Here is a 13363-nt window from a genome sequence, read left to right as displayed (position 1 = left end):
TATGTAGGTCAGAGGACAGTATTTGGTATAATTCTCAGACACCAGCAATTTTTCTTTTGAGTATAGGTCTCTTAAGAGTGGGAACATCACCAGGTAAGTTACTCCTATGCCAGCCTCAGGAATGAACTCATTTGTATTTCCCCAATATTTGTATTAAAGTATTCATTACAATTCCCTACCTTTTTTGGAGAAATGGATTCTAAGATAAAATTCAGGTGTGATGTTTACAAGGTAATATTTGCTGATTGAACTATCTCTCTACACCAAAGTATAAAAAAAAAAAAAAAACAAACAAACAAATAAAACCAAATAAAAAGCCAGTGTTTGTAGGAATGCAGCAATAGTGTATTATGCTAATTGCCAATAAACTGTAATTTCTGGAGTTGTCTGGAAACTTATCAGAAAAGAGCCCCAAAATTGTAACCCTTTCCTGACATTAGAGTTTGAAAGATTTTGTCTAGAGTGTTTCGTAGCACTACTTGATGTTACATACAGTCGATATCCATTCCTAAAAATGTCCTTTGAAATGGAGATATTTATGTTCAGAGTTAAAAAACAAGTAACCTAATGTATTTGTGAAATAAAATTGAGTATTTCACAATACAATATTTCATCTGAATAATAACATGACAATTTTTCTTACAACTCAAAACCTACATATTTAGTATTTCTTAATTTCTACAATTTACTATAGAATTCATGGCTAATTTAATATAATTAAAACTCTTAATTATAGCATCTGTACAAGTAAGAAATATATGTAGATGTAAAGTCTAAAAATTACTTGTTTTGAAAGTCTTAAGTACTTCTAATATAAAACATTAACCAATTATTTTCATCTGAAATTAACACATAAATATATGTATATATTATATCTAATATTCTATATCATTTATTATGATATTTATGTACACAAATTATAATACACTCAAAACAAGAAAAAATTAAAAATATTTGTATTAAATCATAAGTTTGATTTGAAGAATATTTTGTATAATTATTAATATACTTAAATAATGCCTTATTGAAAATTATCACTATTTTGTAGCATATTTCTGTGATCTATGTTTTTCTAGTGAGGAACAAAACACCATTTTCAACAAATGGAGCTGGTTCAACTGCTGGTTAGCCTGTAGAGTAATGTAAATCAATCCATTCTTACCACCTTGTACAAAGCTCAATTCCAAACTGATCAAGGAACTACAATAAAACCAGATACACTGAAACTAATAAAAAAGAAAGTGAGGAAGAGCCTTGAACACATGAGCACAGGGGAAATTTTCTTGAACAGAATACCAATAGCTTATGCTCTAAGATAAAGAATTGACAAATGGAACCTCATAAAATTGCAAAGCTTCTTTAAGGCAAAGGACACTGTCAATAAGACAAAACATCAACCAAGAGATTGGGAAATGATCTTTATCAATCCTACATCCTATAGAGGGCTAATATCCAATATATACAAAGAACTCAAGAAGTTAGTTTCCAGAGAATCAAATAACCCCATTAAAAATGGGGTTCAGAGCTAAACAAAGAATTCTCAACTGAGGAATACTAAATGGCCAAGGAGCACCTAAAGAAAAATTTAACATTCTTAGTCATCACAGAAAGGCAAATCAAAACAACCCTGAAATTCTACCTCACACCAGTCAGAATGGCTAAGATCAAAAATTCAGGTGAGAGCAGATGCAGATGAGGATGTGGAGAAAGAGGAACACTCCTCCATTGCTGGTGGGATTGTAAGCTGATACAACTATTCTGAAAATCAGTCTGGTGGTTCCTCAGAAAATTGAACGTAGTACCTGAGGACCCAGCTATACCACTCCTGGGCATATAGAGGTGTTCCAACTTGTAATAAGGACACAAGCTCCATTAATTTTATAGCAGCCTTACTTATAATAGCCAGAAGCTTGAAATAACCCAGATATCCCTCAACAGAGGAATGGATACAGAAAGTGTGGTACATTTACACAATGGAGTACTACTAAGATATTAAAAACAATGAATTCATGAAATTTGTAGGCAAATGGATGTAACTAGAAAATATCAACCTGAGTGAGGTACCCCAATCACAAAAGTACACACATGGTATGTGCTCACTGATAAGTGGATATTAGCCTAGAAGCTCAGAATATCTAAGGTTCAATTCACAAACTACATGAAACTGAAGAAGGAAGGCCAAAGTGAAAATACTTAAGTCCTTCCTAAGAGGGAGAACAAAACACCCATGAAAGATTTACAGAGACAAAGTATAAAGACTGAAGAAATGACCATCCAGAGAGTGACTTACCTGGGGATCCATTCCATATACAGTCACCACACCCAGACACTGTTGTGGATGCCAACAAGTGCTTGCTGGCAGGAGCCAGATATAGCTCTCTCCTGAGAGGCTCTGTAGTGCCTCACAAATACAGAGGTGGATGCTCACAGCCATCCATTGGACTGAGCACAGAGGCCCCAAATAAGGAGCTAGAGAAAGGAACTAAGGAGCTGAATGGGGTTTGCAGCCTCATAGGATGAATAACAATATGAACCAGTCAGTACCCCCAGAGCTTCCAGGGACTAAACCAGCAACCAAAGAGCACACATGATAGAACTCATGACTACAGCTACAGAGGATGGCCTAGTAGGACATCAATGGGAGAAGAGGCCCTTTGTTCTATGAAGACTCTTGGTAAGCAGGGGGAAAGAGAAGGGGGGAGAGAATGGGGGAGGGTGTTTTTCGGAGAGGAAACCAGGAAAGGGAATAATAGCATTTTAAATGTAAATAAACAAAATATCTTATTAAAAATAACAAATAATTTTAAATTTTTTTCAAATAATACATTTTATTGAGTATTTTTATCCCAATTTAAAACAGATGAATCTAAATTTCAAAACTACCAGTGTAGATATAACCATAATCACTCAACAAAATTATTTAAGTGTATTTTTCTGGTCCTTATACAATATATTCCTGATGAAAAATACCATACATCATATTATACATAATTATTTTCTTTAAAATGGTTTCTGATTTGCAAATTTTAAATTCAAAAATGAACATTCTAAATTGCACACTACATTCTTAAATTAAAAACCTGAATAAGTAATGATATTTAAGCATATATAATACCTATATAATTCAGTTTTGAAATGACTGTTAAATTTTATTATAAAAATTTTCTCTTTGATCCATTCTAACATGTGTCTCAGGAAATTCTCCTTTTCCACTTCTTTTATCTTCAGTTATATTGACAGTAAAATAACACACACATGTTAAGCATTACATGTTTTTGAGGTCTAAACACTCTCTCTTCAGAATTCAATTCTACAGTATTCTTTTATAGTATATTTTATACACTCTTCCAGTTGGAAATAATAGTAGAAAATATGTCACTGAATCTTTACCTTCATCTCATTTAAAAATCAGCCAAACTGTAAAGTACTGAAGAAAAACCTGATAATTTTTAAATTTTTCAAGTTTTAATATTACTCAGACATTTCTAAAGCTAAGAGAATATTTCTTGTATAAATGTTCAAATGTTGCTTTGCTCTGTGAATTATTGCTATTTCATATAATACAATATGCTGTCTGAATAGATAGCACATAATTCCAGAGTTATATCTTAAATGATTTAATATAATTTCAACAATTTTGCATAGATTGCATATTAAAGCCTGAATATGTTTGATATTATTATAATTTAAAAATCTTTATTGACACTGAAATCTAAAAGCATGATTAAGATAAAAGTAGCCTTGGGACTCAACTATTAGGATGCATAATATATTTCTATTGCTGAATGGCACAGCTGAATCATGGTTATGCCATATTACAAGATATATTTGTAGTGTTTTTATTTGGACATTGCATAATAGAAAAAAGACAAGAGAGGTGGAATCCTGGAAGCTGCTATTATAAATGAATAGTGATGCTTTATTCTGCTGGCATTCTATATAATGCCATTCAATTTTAATCAAATAACTGCTATAGCAGTCATAGTATCTATCATAAGTATGTTGATAACAGTACTCTCTTGACAATCTAATATTCATGCATGTGCTCATTTATGTGTGTGTGTGTGTATTGTTGGTACTTAAATCAAGGAACTAGACCTAGTTCATTAAATGATGCTCCACTAAAAACTATACTTACCTTTATTGTGTCCTGTTGTTTTAGGAAAAAAAATGCTGAACCTTACTGTTATAAACTGTAAACCACACTAAGATGAAATATTAGGCTGAAAATATGAATATTCAAGTTGTGGAGATATGAAAAGGGCTGACATTTTTTCTCCTCTATGAAATTCTTCTTTGTGTAGCTGAATAGAAAGAGATACTAGCTTACCATGTTTTGTGCAACTGGTAGATCTTGCCTCCTTAATAACCAAACACTTTGCTTGTGGTGTCCATACATGATTGCATATTCACAAACCATGTATTTTCATAGAGTTAATACTTTACAGTTCTAGATCCACATTTTATTTGACCATTCATTTAAATTTCATTGAAGATATGAGGTACCAAACATACATAACTGACTCAGTCTTCTGAGCTCTAGTACTTGAATAAATGGAGTTTTGTTCATGATCTACAAGCTGATTTCCAAACACACTGTAACATTTGAAGTGCTTTATCCCCAAATCTTTTCTGCTTATAAACAGCATTATTTATGTGTATTTTTCCAGTGTTCATAATGATATATTGTTCTGGAAGTTTGAGTTTGTAATTGAAGACCATATCCCACTTTTTTCAAAACTATTTTTAATATTTCTTTAATTTTCTTATACAAATATTTTACCTATTTTCTTCCCACTTATCTTTACAGGTCTATCTATCTATCTGTCTGTCTATCTATCTATCTATCTATCTATCTATCTATCTATCTATCTATCTATCTATCTATCTATATCTACCTACTAATTTATCTAATTATCTATGTCTCTATCCATATCTATGTCTCATCTATTTATCTTTATTTTTCCTTAATTTCTTCCTTCCTTCCTTTCATCTGTCTAGCCATGTATCTATCTACTTCTATCTAATCTATTATCCCTCTTTTCTTACATATCTTTTATCATCTATTTATCATTTATTATTTAGGTAACTCATTATTTTATTAAAAATACATTTATTTCTCATATAATATATCATAATTATAATTCCCTTTCCCTTTACTTCTCCCAGTTGCTCCCCAAATCTTATCGCCTCCAGATCCACTGTCTTTCTGTTTCTCATTAAAAAAGAATAATCTTCTAAGAGTTAACAACCAAACAAAATAAAATGTAGTTAGTCCCTGTGTATGACGAAGTCTCTTTGAACTCATTTTCACCTCTCATCTGGTTCAAAGCATCTTGTTCTCATGATGCCCTCTATTCCCTCTGGCTCTTATGAAATCTCAGCCTCTTCTTCATCAAGGGACCCTGAGCTCTGATGGGGGAATTTGTAAAGAGCTTCCATTTAGAATTTCTTTCTACACAATGTATAGCTATGAATCTCTGCATTTGTTCTGATCTGCTGCCAAAGGGAACCTCTCTGATAATGATAAGGCTCTACCTATGGTCGTGTGTGTTTTTAAAAACAAAGCAGTTTCCTTGTGTTTCTTCTGCTATTAAATCAATCCTTACTCTCTACTTACATGCTCTTAAGTAATCACTTCATAGCTATTCTTATTAATGAGTACTATTCACTTGCTGAAAAGGAAGACATTCTTAAAATATCAAACAGCAAGTCAGCTATACTAAAGAACATAATAACTAAAAGTTAGAACTTATAACTATAGCAATATGAAGTTCAATGTTTGGATAATAGCTCATCAAATTATCTTTACTCCATGCTTGTTTTCTACACGTGCATGTTTTCTAATAGTGCAGGAGACTATTCTTAATACTCTTCAGTTCTCAAATAGTCTCCTCTCTTCAACCCTCTGCCACTTTCTCATCTTTTCCACTATTTTCAACATCAGTATTGAAGTTAAATCCTCACGAATGGTAGACCTTCGCCTTCTTATTGAATAATAAAATGAGTCTTATCGAATCTAATTATTTTAGTGCATTCTACTACATGTGTGAACTTGTGTCTCATGAATTTATTCTAGCACTTCCAAGTTTAATATCTTAATAATTCTTTTACTATTGACCACAAAGGTTTTTTTCAAGAAAATATTGACATATAAATAGGGAAATTTTCTATCTTACATTTTAAAGTAACTCAAAACATTTTTTAAAATGTCTTTCTAATGTTGTATTTATATGTTTGTAAAATATCATAAAAATACATAAATTTGATGTTGAAGACTATATACATTATCTTGTTTGCCACAGGCATTTCCACAGAATGAAGTGCTGAGCATAAAAGGCATTTAGCTTCCAGTATTTGTTAAAGTTCCTGTATGGTGGTCAGCTTGAGTTGTCCAAGTGGAGTGCAGCTTGCTTTGCAGAGCTCCTCTGGAGTACAGAGCTTCTATTTGTTTGAGATTTGTTAATGTTCTCAGAGTCAATACAAGAAAAAAATTGCTGTGCTTGTGATTTTCAAATCAAAAACTTCTGGCATTGAAAAATGAAGAACAAACTCTTTCATCAGGCAAGTACCTAGCAGCAGTGAACTATTAACAGGAAATCATTCTGAAGCAAGCTTACTCTTCTAAAGTGTGATCTGTTTCCTAAGATAATGTTAAAAAAAATATACAAGTACATTTTCAAAAACTAAAAAGGATGTAAACTTGTTTTTCTAAGTAGCCAATCCTTCTTTACAAACTACCAAATATGTGAAAGTAGAAAGGATTTGCTAAATACAGTTATGTACATTGTTTAACAATTAAGTTTTGCCTTGAAATTCTGAAATTATTAGAATGAGTTTAGGTATTATTTTGTTCTGGATGTTATATGTGTTATTCCATCGGTTTAGATGTGATGCCATCTATTGGAATAAAATATATAATCTATTTTACATGTAAAGAATATGATAACAATCAAAGAAAATGAGTTTTAATTGGTTTTAGTGTGGTATGAGTGTGTGTGTCTGTGTGTTTGTGTGTGTGTGTGTATGTGTGTATATGAGTGTATCAATGTGTGTGTGTGTGTGTGTGTGTGTGTGTGTGTGATGGTAAATTTAGGCATTACTATCCCTACTCTACCATCACATTTAGTGCAATGTATTCTGACTAGTCACAGGATAGCAACCAAGTGGAAATGACAGTGACTGACAATTACGGAAGAAATAAAATGGCTTCCAGAAGTTCACAGAGACCTGTGGACCTCAATCAACTGAACTACAAATCCATTAAATGACTTAATTTTGTGAATCCAACTGTGAGATATATTTATCACTACACTGACAAGAACCATAGATAATGAATGCACCCAGTAATAAAAGTTACTAAGTGGGAAAGCACATTCTCTGTGGTGAATAATGTTTGTAGACAAAAACTGAGAAGGTGGCATGCTGTGTAAGAACTAACAGATACAAATAGCTAAGGTAAATGAATAATAATTTGTCATGATACTGACTGAATTCAAGAACTACTGAAGTTATTAATCATCAATTTTAAATATTTAAATTAGCATATTTTTGAAATCTAGAACCACAAAGCATTGGCCATTTCAGATAGATTTCTGAATAAAAGTTATCATGACTAAGTTTGATATGGTCTGCCTAGTTCTGCTCATTTAGTAAGATAAAATTGTTTTCCAGTAGATTCATTATAAGAGGACTAATACATTATAACTCATATCTAATGTTTCAATCTGATCATTATTCTTTTTCTTCAAATGTTACATACAAAATGGATTTGCAAACCATTTTACAATTTATAATAAAATCCAAAATTGTTCATTTATTCATCGATTTTTACTGAGGTGTTATTTTATGTCAGGAATCTGAATGTGAGTGATGGCTCATAATGCATTGAATTATTTAATTTGAGTGACAAGTTATTATGAAAAGCAAGAGTGAAAATACCTGCATCCAAAAGAATGAGGAAAAGTTAGGTACAACAAGAAAACCTTTTATTGTGATTTTGTACATATATAGATTCAACTGGAAATAACTATAGACAAGAAAACATGCTAAGTTTTCAACACTAATTCATCATTAATAATTTCATAAGATAAATAAAACTTTATTTGGGTCAATTCATTTGAGAGTTTTCCCATTACACCTGTTGCAATATTTCACCAATGGTCATCAATTTATATCACAGTTTCCTCCCATCCCCAGAATCCCCCTACATCATGCCCTTGCCCTGCTTCTAGGAGAGTGTTTCCCCACCTACCCATCCACTCCCAACTCCCCACCCTCATATTCCCAGACACTGGTGCATCAAGCCATCACAAGACCAAGGACCTCTCCTCCCATTGATGCCCAACAAGGCCATCTTCTGCTACAATGTAGCTGGAAGCCATGAGTCCCTCCATGTGTACTCCTTGGTTGGTGGTTTAGTCCCTGGGAGCTCTGGGGGATCTGGTTAGTTGATATTGTTGTTCTTCCTATGGGGTGGCAAACCCCTTCAGCTCCTTAAGTCTTTTATCTAACTCCTCCATTGGGGACCCTCATCCTCAGTCCAATGGCTGGCTGTGAACATCACTTCTGTATTTTTCAGGCTCTGGCAGAGCCTCTCAAGACACAGCTATATCAGGCTCCTGTAGCATGCACTTCTTGGCATCCACAATAGTGTGGACTGTATATGGGATGGATCCCAGGTTGGGCAGTCTCTGGATGGCCATGCCTTCAGTCTCTGCTCACACTTTATCTACATATTTGCTCCCATGTATATTTTCCCCCTTCTAAGAAGGACCGAAGCATCCTACACTTTGTTCTTCCTTCTTCTTGAGCTTCAGGTGGTCTGTGAATTGTATCCTGGGCATTTGACCTTTGGGGCTAATATCCACTTATGAGTGAGTACATACCATATGTGTTCTTTTTGACACGGTTACCTCACTCCGGATGCTATTTTTTTGTTCCATCCATTTGCCTAAGAATTTCATGAATTCCTTATTTTTAATAGATCATTAGTACTCCAGTGTGTAAAATGTACATTTTCTGTATCCATTCCTCTGTTGTACATTTGCAATGTAAATAAAGAAAATATCCAATAAAAGTAGTTTTATCTATGCATTTATGTAAAATATTATAAATATATACAGTTTTAATATATGTATCCATATGCATGTTTCTTATTCATGCTAAATTATGACACATTTGCTGACACTTTTTTTTTTTTCTGAGCTAAGGATAAAGAACTGCAAAGCATTGCAAATGCTCTGCTGGTCCTCAGTGTGACCATTTTCCTAACCCTTTAGCTGACCTTAGTAAAATATAGTTCTCATATCTGATTCATAGATCATTTAAGAAAACGAGTATTTGAGAAAAAAATAAGTATATTTGTATTTTTTTAGGTTTTGTTGTTTGTTTGTTTGTTTGTTTTGGAGACAAGGTTTCTCTGTTTTAGCAATGGCTGTTGTAAAATTCATTCTTAGACAAAGCTGAGCTCAAACTCACAGCAATCCACGTGCCTCCTCTTCCTGTGTGCTGGGATTAATGGCACGTGCCACCATTTCCTGGGTTCTAAATATATTTTTAATATGTTGAAATAATTGCTAGATTGATACCTTTGCCTCCTTCTATGTTATAAAAGTAATACTAAGAATAAAAACCTAAAAGCATCAAAATTTTCATACAAGTTAATCATTCATAATAAAATTTTAATTTAAATGGTACATACAATCATTTTCTTGACAAGAAAAGCACAAATAAAATTGTGAGAACAAGGAAACTAAATTCATTATAAAATCTACTAAGGTTTAAATGTATAAAAAGTTAGCTGCAAAACATTTGTGTTGCATCATATAAAGCAAGAAGACTGAGTCTTGAAGTTAAATAACATCTTGCATTTGATGTAGATAATGAATAATGTAACAAAAAATGTGTGATTTGTCGGTATTTTGGTCATTTTCTGTATTTTCACCAGTTGTATAAAATTAGAAGAAGCAGATGAATGATGCTAAAAGTTTATAAATATGTTTGAAGTCACAGGCCCAGTTGATGCTTATTTGTTATCCTTCTACTAGAAAAGTCATATTGATCACTGAAGAACCCTCAAATATAACTTTGACATTCTCAGTGAACCATCTCAGTGAAACTGCAAATGTCTGAGTTTTGTTTACATTGTTGGAATTATATCTTGTATTGTTATTATCTTCATGTTAACACATAAATACAATAGCATCTAAACCATAGTATAATTTATTTATATCAATGTGATTTGTCCTAGGACAATAAATTATTTTTCCTATATTCAACTTAGGTGTCCATGATTAACATTATGATGATATAAGTATCCTAATAAAAAATCTCATCTGTTAAAATAGTTTGCATACTTAATATTGATATATATATATATATATATATATATATATTATTCATTTACGGAGCCACAAGGAACTCTATATTATAAACAATCCAGTATTCTTGCTTTCTATTTGATCTAATTAATTGATATGCATATATATCAGCTCCTTGGGTACTTCCTCTAGCTCCTTCACTGGGGACCCTGTGCTCCATCTAATGGATGACTATGAGCATCCACTTCTGTATTAGTCAGACACTGGCAGAGCCCTTCAGGAGACAGCTTTATCAGGATCCTGTCAGCAAGCTCTTGTTGGCATCTGCAATAGTGTCTGGGTTTAGTGGTTGTTTATGGGATGGATCCCCAGGTTGAGTAGTTTCTGGATGGTCATTACTTCAGTTTCTGCTCCAAACTTTGTCTCTGTAACTCCTTCCATGGGCATTTTGTTCCTTATTCTAAGAAGGATAGAAGTATCCACACTTTGGTGTTACTTCTTCTTGAGTTATATGTATTTTGCAAATTGTATCTTGGGTATTCTAAACTTCTGGGTTAATATCCACTTATCAGTGAGTGAATACCATGTGTGATCTTTTGTGATTGGGTTACCTCACTTATTATTATACTCTCCAGATCGATTCATTTGTCTATGAATTTCATGAATTCATTGTTTTTAATAGCTGAGTAGTACTCCATTGTGTAAATGTACCACATTTTCTGTATCCATTCCTCTGTTGAGTGACATCTGGGTGGTTTCCAGCTTCTGGCTATTATAAATAAGGCTTCTATGAACATAGTGGAGCCTGTGTCCTTATTACCAGTTGGAACTTCCACCAGAGGTTCTTTTATTGCTGAGAAGATTTTTTGCTATCCTAGGTTTTTTGTTATTCCAGATGAATTTGCAAATTGCCCTTTCTAAGTTGGTGAAGAATTGAGTTGGAATTTTGATGGGGATTGCATTGAATCTGTAGATTGTTTTTGGCAAGATAACAATTTTTACTATATTGATCCTGCCAATAATACAGCTCTTTCACTTCCTTCGTTAGAATCACACCAAGGTATTTTATATTATTTGTGACTATTATGAAGAGTGTTCTTTCTCTAATTTCTTTCTCAGCTTGTTTATTCTTTATGTAGAGAAAGGTCACTTATTTGTTTGAGTTGATTTTATTTCTAGCTACTTCACTGAAGTTGTTTATCAGGTTTAGGAGTTCTCTGGTGGAATTTTAGGGGGTCACTTATATATACTACTGTATCATCTGCAAATAGTGACATTTTGACTTTTTCCTTTCCAATTTGTATTCCTTTGCTCTCCTTTTGTTGTCTAATTGCTCTGGTTAGGACTTCAAGTATTATATTGAATAGTTTGGGAGAGAGTGGGCAGCCTTGAAATTTTTAATTAAAAAATTGAAAATGGGTCATGAACAGGACTTCCCTTGATGATAAGAGCACTCCTAGCTTTGGGGTAATATGCAACTGCAGTCTTTAACATTGTTTCCACATTGTAAGTTTTTAGAAAGAAATATAGTTAACAAAAATGACTGGCAACACGATGGTATTTTGTCTAATAATGCTTTACCTGAAGAAATAAATAATCCCAGATTCCCTTATTAAATTAGCCTTCCTGTTTACCATCGCACCTTCCATCCAATAGGTAATTTCAAATATAAACTTCTGAACTAAGAAGCTCACATTCATTCCCAATGCTTTACAAAATCCAAGTGTCATAAAGAACATACTTGTTAAGGTTAATGGAAGATCAATTCTCTCGTTTTATTAGTATCATGTGGCACTGTATTTCTACATGATTTAATGGGTTGTAATTTAGGATCCAAGCTTCTCCATCATAATGCAAGAGAATGCCATCCAATTTCTAAGACACATAGATAGTTCATTAGAACAACATTGTCAATAAATAATGTGTTTATATTGAAGCCAACTAGTGTTTTATTGCCTATGTCTCTATGAGTTTTCTTAGTTTATAGATTGATTTCAGAAATCGAAACAGTGCTGTATTTTACTAGTGGTTAATGTAGTTAAATATTTCTGGTATTTATACAGAAGTTGTTAAAATTAAGTTTATTTTTTAAGACTATTTGTCAGTCTCCTTCTAGCATATTATAACAAACATGTACTTAATAACTTTATAACTTATGAAGAAATAGTTAGCAAAATATAATTTCACATCCTAAAATATGTTGAGGGCATTTTTCCATTATTATGTCTAGTATATTAGAGATTTTTCTTTTCTAAGGCAAGAAATAAGTAAACTTTAATTTCTCTAAATTATTTAATTTTTTATAATTGTGAAAAGCTATTGATTGGGAGTATGAATAGTCTCTGATCCTATGAGATTCCATTAGTGTAAAAGAATTAATATTTTATACAGCTTTTCATACAGTTTGGGAAAATTAAAATATGAAAACAATTTTATAGTAATTTTATGAGACATTTTGGAATACAATGTTATTTTATATTATTTGTGACTATTATGAAGGGTGTTATTTCCCAAATTTCTTTCTCAGCCTATTTTTCCTTTGAGTGGAGGAGGGTTACTGACTTGTTAGAGTTAACTTTATATCCAGCCAACCTGCTGAACTTGTTTGTCAACCATAGGAGCTCTCTGGTAGAATTTTTGTGGTTGCTCATATAGACTATCATATCATCTACAAATAGTGATATCTTGACTTCATCCTTCCCAATTTGTATCCCTTTGACCTCCTTTTGTTGTCTAATTGCTCCTGCTAGAACTTTGAGCACTATATTTAATAGGTAGGAAGAGAGTGATCTTGTCTTGTCTTGTCCTTGATTTTAATGGGATTGCTTTGAGTTTCTCTCCATTTAATATGATGGTGTCTATAGGTTTGATCTATATGCTTTTATTAGATATAGATGTGGACCTTAAATTTCTAATCTCTCCAAAACTTTTATCTCAAATGAGTGTTGTATTTTGTCCAAGATTTTTTTTCACCATCTAATGATATAGTCATGTGGGTTTTTTCATTGAGTTTGTTTATATACTGGATTATATTGATGGAT

This window comes from Mus caroli, unplaced genomic scaffold, assembly GCF_978045245.1.
Source record: "Mus caroli unplaced genomic scaffold, Mus_caroli_1 scaffold_16, whole genome shotgun sequence".
Classification (NCBI taxonomy): Eukaryota; Metazoa; Chordata; class Mammalia; order Rodentia; family Muridae; genus Mus; species Mus caroli.
This window is presented reverse-complemented; position numbering follows the sequence as displayed.